This window comes from Bidens hawaiensis, unplaced genomic scaffold (assembly GCF_021521415.1).
Source record: "Bidens hawaiensis isolate Kalapana, Puna unplaced genomic scaffold, B.hawaiensis_p1.1 tig00021024_1, whole genome shotgun sequence".
Classification (NCBI taxonomy): Eukaryota; Viridiplantae; Streptophyta; class Magnoliopsida; order Asterales; family Asteraceae; genus Bidens; species Bidens hawaiensis.
Genome location: NW_027493248.1, coordinates 324,179 through 332,978, shown reverse-complemented (window position 1 = coordinate 332,978; position 8,800 = coordinate 324,179). Strand labels below are relative to the sequence as shown.

Here is an 8,800-nt window from a genome sequence, read left to right as displayed (position 1 = left end):
TGCTTGTCGCCTTGCTTCACTTTGGTTATATTATTATTATTATAATTGTTTGTGTATGGTATGTATGTATATATATTGGGTTACAACACCATTACACCCGAAAACAAAAACCAACCATTTGTTGACTAGGCGCCACATGGCGCAAAACACCCCATTTTTAATTAAAATTTTAAGCTAAAATTTTAATAATAATTAAAAATTTTAAGCTGTTTTTTCAATTAAAATTTCTTATTTTAGTCGCCCATTTTCAATTAAAATTTTAAGCTAAAATTTTTAATAATAATAAAAATTTTAATAATTTTATTAGAGATGATTAAAATTTTAAGCTGTTTTAACTCTAAGTTACAGTAATTAAAAAATAAGCTAAACTATCTTTTCATTTTCAATTATAATACAGAAAGTAAACCTCTTCACTGTGTTTTTGAAATTATAAGTATCGTAAATCTCTTATGACCATGCTATGTAATCCTTAGGCTGTATGTAAAGGGCGAATTTGAGGGGCGATTTGTGTTGAGGGGGGGGGGGGTGGGGGGGGGGGGGGGGGGCTGCTTGTCGCCTTGCTTCACTTTGGTTATATTAATATTATAATTGTTTGTGTATGGTAGGTATGTATATATATTGAGTTACAACACCATTACACCCAAAAACAAAAACCAACCATTTGCTGACTAGGCGCCACATGGCGCAAAACACCCCATTTTATAGCCCATTCACTACACATAACCTTATAAACAGTTTACCCCCATAAATTTTGCTTCACAAGACTAAATGAAAGTGATTATAAAAGCCCAACGAGCCGAAACCGTAAAACCAAGCTGGAACCAAACCGTTACTAACGATTTGATTCTGTTTGGTTTAAGAGTTCTACAATTTGGTTTTGGGTGGTTTACAGAAATAAAAACCGTCAATAAAGGTTTGACTTAAAAATCGTGAAAACCAGACCGTAAAACACCCTTACTTTCATTCCACCCCAACCCTTACAAAGAAACTGACTTTTAATAGTATATCATTGCCACACGTAAGTAACTTCTACTTTTATTATAAATGAAAACAGAAGTAACTTAGCTTATCTATAACTAGACTTCAAGTAATTTTTATTAAAGCCAGAATTTTGTAAATTGTATTAAACACACAAAAATTAAACTACGGATTTGTTATAATAAAACTACGGTTAGTGTTATTAATAATATTGTTAGCATGGATTATTAAATTCAAAATTTTAGTTGACTATACACAAACTAGATATTAAAAAGTTCTTATTTCCTACTAATACATGAGACATCTATAAATTAATATCATCTAAACTCACAAACATTAAAAAGTAACTACTCCTAAGTATATTGAAATGTAAAATAATTGGTACCCAACAACTTTAAAAACAAAAATGTCAAAATCCAAAAGGAATATATGACACACATCACAACATCATCAACTTGTAATGTACAACCTTTTACAACACACCCAAGTCCTTAAAATCAAGGTGCCCCTCCACTTGATCTTTCTACACTTCTCCAGCAATACACATTGGTGTCCACACCTCCTTTTTTAATCAATCCTAGTGATAATTAGTCCTCCCCATCTTTCTACCACCACCACCCACCACCCATCATGTCCGTCAAGGAGTGTACCCACCACAAACATAAAAAGGGCCAATTCGCCCGAAAACTCTTCGCCGGTTTCCTCATCCTCGCCTTCGTCGTCCTCCTAACCTTCCTAATAACATGGGCTATCCTCCAACCCAAAAAGCCCAAATTCACCCTCCAAGATGCCACCATCTACAACTTCAATGTTTCAGCCCCTATCCTCTTGTCATCCAACTTCCAAGTCACTGTCTCATCCCATAACCCTAATTCTCGTATAGGCATCTACTACGATAAACTCAATGTTTTCGCAACATACCATAACCAACAAATCACATATTTTACTGGTATCCAGCCTGTCTACCAAGGCCATAAGGATACCAACATATGGTCCCCCCTTTGTGTTTGGGACCAATGTTCCTGTGGCCCCGTATAACGGGCCTCATTAAGTCAGGACCAATCCACTGGCTCGATTAGCATCGTCATTAAATTGAATGGACGTGTTAGATGGAGACTTGGTAGGTTTATTTCAGGAAGGTATCATATTCATGTCACGTGTCCCGCGTATATTCCGTTTGGGAATAATAAACAGAACTCGGCGATACCCGGGATTGTTGTCGGTGCCGGAATCAAGTATCAGTTGTCCCAAAGATGCAGTGTAAACGTGTGAAGATCATGAAGAAGATGAAGGTGTTGATCATGTTAACGACGTCGTTAAGTAATATTTTCTTTTCACACTTGTTTTTTACTTTATATGACTGGAAGCATACGTGGAGGAATTTGTAAATCTTTAATTTTGGTTGATGGGTAATAAAGTAAGGAAAAAGTGGGTGTGAATTATAAATGTGACATATTTTTCCTGATATACAATGAATCCTTCTAGTTTCACTTTCAATAATTTTTAAGATCATTTAATTTACATTTAATATTTAACATTTAATATTATTTTTTTATTGATAAAGATAGGAAATCTTTTCATTTTAATGGACTCAATAATTTAGGAAATTGAGGTCATTATTATATTTATTATCTAAAACAAGAATTTAATTAAAATAATCAGAAATAAAGGTTGATGGTTTGTTACGTTAGGTTTGGTTCGATTAGATATGAATCATTAAATCATGGACACTCCCATGTGATGGTGTTTGATTAGGTATTAGAGTTACACAAACAACGTTCTCATGGTTTCACGCCTTTAAATATAAAATTTTGGCATTAGTGATACGTATTGAAGTTTGATTTTTAAGGACGTATTTTTTAAATCCTGTAAATAATTTGATAGTCACAAAAAAATGAAAAATGGTATTGTCTTGTCCTTATCATATGAAAAAAAAAAGTTTATTGTGCGACTTGCTTTTTTGTCACTTAACTAGGACTTGAGATAAGTTTGATGATGTTACAAAATAGTTTTGCATAAAACATTTTTACGTAACATCTTACTTTCTGTATAGATAAAAAAGAGCTCTAGTATCTTATGACCAACATGTGTCATTAATGAAGTTATAGAGTTATAATTCACAAATTACAATTGTTATTATGTATATTCCATTAATGAAGAAAATCTTTTTCGTCTACACAACAGAAGATGGGGGTGGGAGTCGGAGGACTCCTTGAAAGAGCCAGCCCCGGCAGGGAATACCGACACTAGATGGAAAGTTCCTCCTTTTTTTCTTTTTTGTTTTTGCGAGAGAAGCAGGGAATAATCCTCACTTTCTCCCAAGGATTTTGACGATTTTTGTACGATTTTAGTGCTTTTTTTAGCTGGGGAATTGGGGAGAGCCGGCACGACTCCATCTTCCCTAAAATCAATATTTTGGTTTTTAATTTTTTTTTTGTTAAGGTATGTAATGTGTACATCTGAAGATAAGAGTATGAGTATTAGAAATATGCATGTATAAAGTGTTGGTGCTCGGTGTTAATGTTAATCATTAGTTGAAAGAGAGTTCAAAGTTTAAAAAGTGATTCATATGATTTCTAATTAGTTGATGGTTTTCGTTTATAAAATTAACACATAAGCGTGTGAGATAGATAAAATTTATAATACACATTTGTATCACATCATATAGATACGATTGGCTCGGCTTATTAAACCAATACCTCATATAAAATACGATATGTATGCTATAGTTGATAGAAAAGTTGTAATTTTTTCTTTCATCAAGAAAAGACACCATGTAAAATCAACAGACATCAAGAATTCAATACCCATTTTCTCTTGTTCTACTTTATACGGTAATATGAACAAAAAAGAAACGGAATCGTGTTCTCTTCAATGAGAAATGTGATTATGACACCTCTTATAATAGAATATTATTATATAATATAATAAGATAAAACTTTAATCTACTTGTTTTCACAAATCTTTTCTAAGGCCTAACAATAATTAAAGTGTGAATGATTATAACATATGTTATCTTAAAAGAAGAAAACAACTTTTTTTAAAGTATATTTCTTTTATCAAGCAAATAATTGGCCAATATTTGATGTCAGGCAAACATCAAAACTTTCCAATAATTAAGATTAGTCACATTGTTGGTACTTAGTCTTGTTTAGTTGGTGGTAAAGGATCATGGCATATAAAAGTTTTATGTGGTCTTGCAGAAAATGAGTACTCAAACTATACTTTTACCCAACCTCCAATACAAGATTCACCTTTAAACATATAGATATTGTTTTAAGGTCTTTTGATCAAGTATCCTTCCACTAGTTAGCTTACAAAATTACTTTTAGTATTGTGATTTCATTAGCGTATATATAATCGTTATACATGAGTAAAAGTGTCAAAAATACTCTTTGTTTCCGGAAGAACTCTAAAAAAGGGAACCTTTGCTCTCCCCTGCCATTTCGGGTAATATTTTATTAAATCTTCAACCAAAATCAAACATATACAATAGTCGAGATTACAAATTAACCAAAAGAAACAATCTCTCAGGAAACACGTTGATAGCAGTGATCTACACTATACTGAATACACTCACAAGAATACGAACTCACAAAGGTTCATAAATGTGATGGAACCCACCCAACTCTCAAGAACTCAGCGAGATATATGAAGGCGGACATATAATACGCTAACAAGAAATATGAGCAAATGAGTGATGATCTGCCGCACCTAGATATTTATCAACTGGCTCGGGTCGGGTCATCACGGATCTTCAATCCCTTTAAGCCCACGAACACCCTAAGCTCTTCAAGCAAGCTCAAGCCCATCCTCTCTTCAAATAAGCCCAGCTAACTAGCAATCTATCCAAGCCCAAATATGTTCCAAGCAAATGATCCGGATCAAATGATCAATTCACACATCAAACCCAAAACAATATTAGAACAAGAAATAACATCAAATTGGTAAGTATTTAACTTAATTATCTAATTGGCGAATAGAATGTTATTTCAACAAAAAGTTGAAGGTTTTCGAGCATATCAATAAAATAACCTTGGATATATGTAGTATGTTTGCTTTTTTAGAAGGTAGTAACATCATCTTTGATGCATTAGAAAAAAATCATTTATTTGTGGATACATATAAATATAACACGTTTGTGTATGTGAAAATTGTAAGTTGTATTGATTGTATTGTTTAGGGTTTACAAGATGAGAGAGTTATATACCAAGCCCTATATATAACATAACTATAATTTCATTGTGTCTAGTACATATGATGTATTGTATATTTTATATTACATAAGGACCTTCTAAAAAAATCATTAATTTGTAATTCCAATTGCATTTGAAATGACAATTTTTTTTAAGGGGACCTTTAACTAAAAACCGCAAACTAGCAAAAAACTAAAGCTAAACAACAAAAACACGATAACAAGTTTAACTAAAAAGATAAATTACGCCATTCGTTCCATTTTAACACTGGAAACGAAGATCAATTTTTTATCAATAAAAAACACCGAGGGTTTTATATCTTTCACCAACTTTGAAACCGTGGGCGTCTTAATTTCGTAAATTGTATCATTTCATGTCTTCCAAATACAACATGCGTCATGATAATACATTGTAGAACTTTTTTTTTTCTTCTTAATGCACAAGGAGTTGTTTTGTGAACAGATAACAGATCGAGACCGAAAAACATATATGACTAGAATCTTACATCATCAGCTTATCATCTGGTTTTAATCTCTTTGTTTCCTAATCTTTTCTTAGAATATCGACACACGTCATACATTTGACACATGCATTAAATGCAAAAGAACATATATACTGATTTCTCGTATATTTATAAGTTTTATGGTTCCAACTTCCAACCAAGTACTTATCCGTCTCACTTTCAAAAAGGTATCCACTATCGCTGTCTTCCTCAATTTTCCAATCTCTCATGGTCCTCATAGTTCAATTTGACAAAATCATACATTTAATTGCAAGGTACCTCTCGTAGGTTTTGACCCAAGCTGCATTTTAGTAATGCTCATATAACTAAATGGTCTCATATGAGGATTAACAAAATTACAACTTTCAAACCTGGGGCGGAACAAGAGGGGGATCAAGATGGTCCACTGACCCTATAGTCACTCATGGGAATTTATTGGCTTTTTATATATAAAATTAATATTTTTCTATACAAAAACATAATTTGAACCTTCTAAATGTAGCCATTAAAGAAGATAGTCTTATAATGACGGAATGACCCCTCGATGAAGAAGTATTTGTTCCGCCACTGCTCCAAGAGCTCGTCATCACTCATCAAGAACCAATTTTAGGATTGTTTCTTGTTTGGTTTATGTCCCTTTACCAGAAATGATACACTTTGGGAGAAAAGAAAATAAAGGAGATTTTATTAATAGCTAAATAATAAGTGTTGCAAAAGAAATTAATATTATGTTAACAATTGTATAATAGATAATAACACTAGATTCGATGTGAGTAATATTGTAATATACGAAAATCGAAAACAAAAAAATATTAATTGTCGAATTAATAAGAGGGACATTGTAAGAGTTAATAACTTGTAAGATCGATAAAACGTTAACGAAGAAAAATCGAAGACTTAAAATATAAATATATTTTGCTAGCTAATAAGGTCAAGATATTAATAACGATAAGGTTAGGGTTGTTTAAAGTTTATTTCTAAACTTAAAGGTTGAAAGTGTAAATGTTTAAATAAATTATGAAACAAAGTAGAGGGACTATTTTTGCCATTTCGCGAAACCCAACTTGAAGATCACATGGACTGCAACTCTTGGCGACAACGTGATCAACAATATGTTTGATATTATCAAATATTAGATAGTTATCGCAAATTTTACGGGCAACTCGTTTAAATATACACGATTACACAAACAATTTCTTTTATAAAACCCTATATCGCGTCCTCTCTCTGCCGTATACCCCGCCACCTGAACCCCTGCAACTCACCGGAGAACACCGCGACAATAGCAGCCACCGCTACGGGAGTGCTCGCTGACGCCGCTGGTAGTCACACACAACCGCTCGCCTCCGCTCTCTGAGTTTCTGCATTGGTACCGCTGCCATCACCAACATCGGTTGTTTTCTTTCTAGACTAACCCCACCGAACGATCGCAGGTAACAGTTTCATTCGGATATTAAAACTGTCTTTGTTATGATCCTTAAAACCGAAAACCATTATGTTGATTCAAGTCAAGAAGTGATTGTTAATTAAGGGTCAAGTTATTGTTGGGTTAAATTGATAAACACTTAAATCTGTGATCAATAAAGGTGACCTACTGATCTTTCCTCACCTTCTTATTTTTGTAAAACTAAACGTTTAGAAACAGAATCTAATTTAAGGGTCTCAAAATAGTTTTATCCTTTTTCAAATTATTTTATTAGATAATATTAAAGAGTAGAATATAATATGGTTTGATAAATAAATATGTAAATAACTCTGAAGGGTGACTTTGAATATGAAAGCTCAATTCAACAATAATTATTATTTAATAATTAATGGTGATCTATACACATACACAAATATGGAACTTAATTATTTGCAAATATCGAAAACGATAGAATGAACGTGAGCATCACAACTATAAATTAAACTACCATAATATTATAGGTTCGCGTACGAGCTCAAGAATATTTATACTTAGTGTGTTCTTGTTTATCGGATCAGGTACGGATTCTGTTTCTTGTTACTTTGTAGTACGGTTTCTGGTTTCTTTCACACGTAGTGTCAATTATATCCAGTTACTTCGTAGAACGGTTTCTGTTTTTGCTACTCTTAGTATTAATTATAGTCCGTTATTTTGTTCTACGGATTCTGGTTTCTGTCACTCATAGTATAAATTATATTCTGTTACTTCGTAGTACGATTTCCGTTTCTGTTTACACTTAGTATTGACTCTATTCCGTTACTTTGTAGTACGGATTTTTGTTGCGCGTCAGTTATATTTTGAATCCGGTTATTTTACATAATATATTTTAGTTATATGTTCTTAGTTTTAGTACTCTGTTACCCGAGCATTTTCTGACTTGTCGTTGGGGCGTCAACGGCATGGCACTTGTCGTGACAGTGCGTAATTAAAGTTCACGGCGTCTCTAACTAGTACTTGTATAGTATTAGGGCCACTTAGGGGCGTATGGATCGATCCTAGTTCTGTTCTGACTCCTGATTTCTGATTTCTGGGGGATGGAACAACGCGTGTACGCCACACGTGTCATCTTATTGGTGCATAGATTAGCTAACTGTGTACCCCTCTGTTTCTGTTTCTGGGTGATTATGTGTACACGACTTATTTTATGGATATATTATTGTCGTGTAGTTCGATATATGGTTATGCATCTGTTTCTTTATATGTTTATTGTTATTATTGTTTTATATCCGATTCTGTTATTTAGTATATTGGGTTATATCGGCATTCGTATTAGTATTATATTTAGTATCTGTATTAGTTTCAGTTAGTTCAGTTATGGTCTAGTGTCAGTTCTATTTTTTGTTGCTTTTTCGTAAGTTCGTCTTTACATGTACTATTGTTCTTTCTGTTACTGGGCAATTTTTGGCTCAGCCGTATTTTCTTGTTTTGTTTTTCTTATTTTGTTTCAGGTAATCCGGGACTCGGGGAAATTAGTGATGAGAGAATAATGAAGTTCAAGTTTTTCTTAAAGACTATTCATTCTCTGTTATTTGAGTAAATATAATTTGACTTAGACTTATTCGAATTTTGTTATGATATCTGTAACAGTGACACGTCGGCCCATTTCAGGTTGGGGTATTACAAATATTGTGTTTGTGTAAAAAACCAGGCTCCATATGT

At 33.0% G+C, this 8,800-nt stretch overlaps 1 pseudogene; it reads left to right on the top strand.

Moving 5' to 3' along the window:
• The first annotated feature begins 1,529 nt into the window (after positions 1 to 1,529).
• Positions 1,530 to 2,468, top strand: LOC143562488 (NDR1/HIN1-like protein 1 pseudogene; annotated as a pseudogene).
• The last annotated feature ends 6,332 nt before the right edge of the window (positions 2,469 to 8,800 follow it).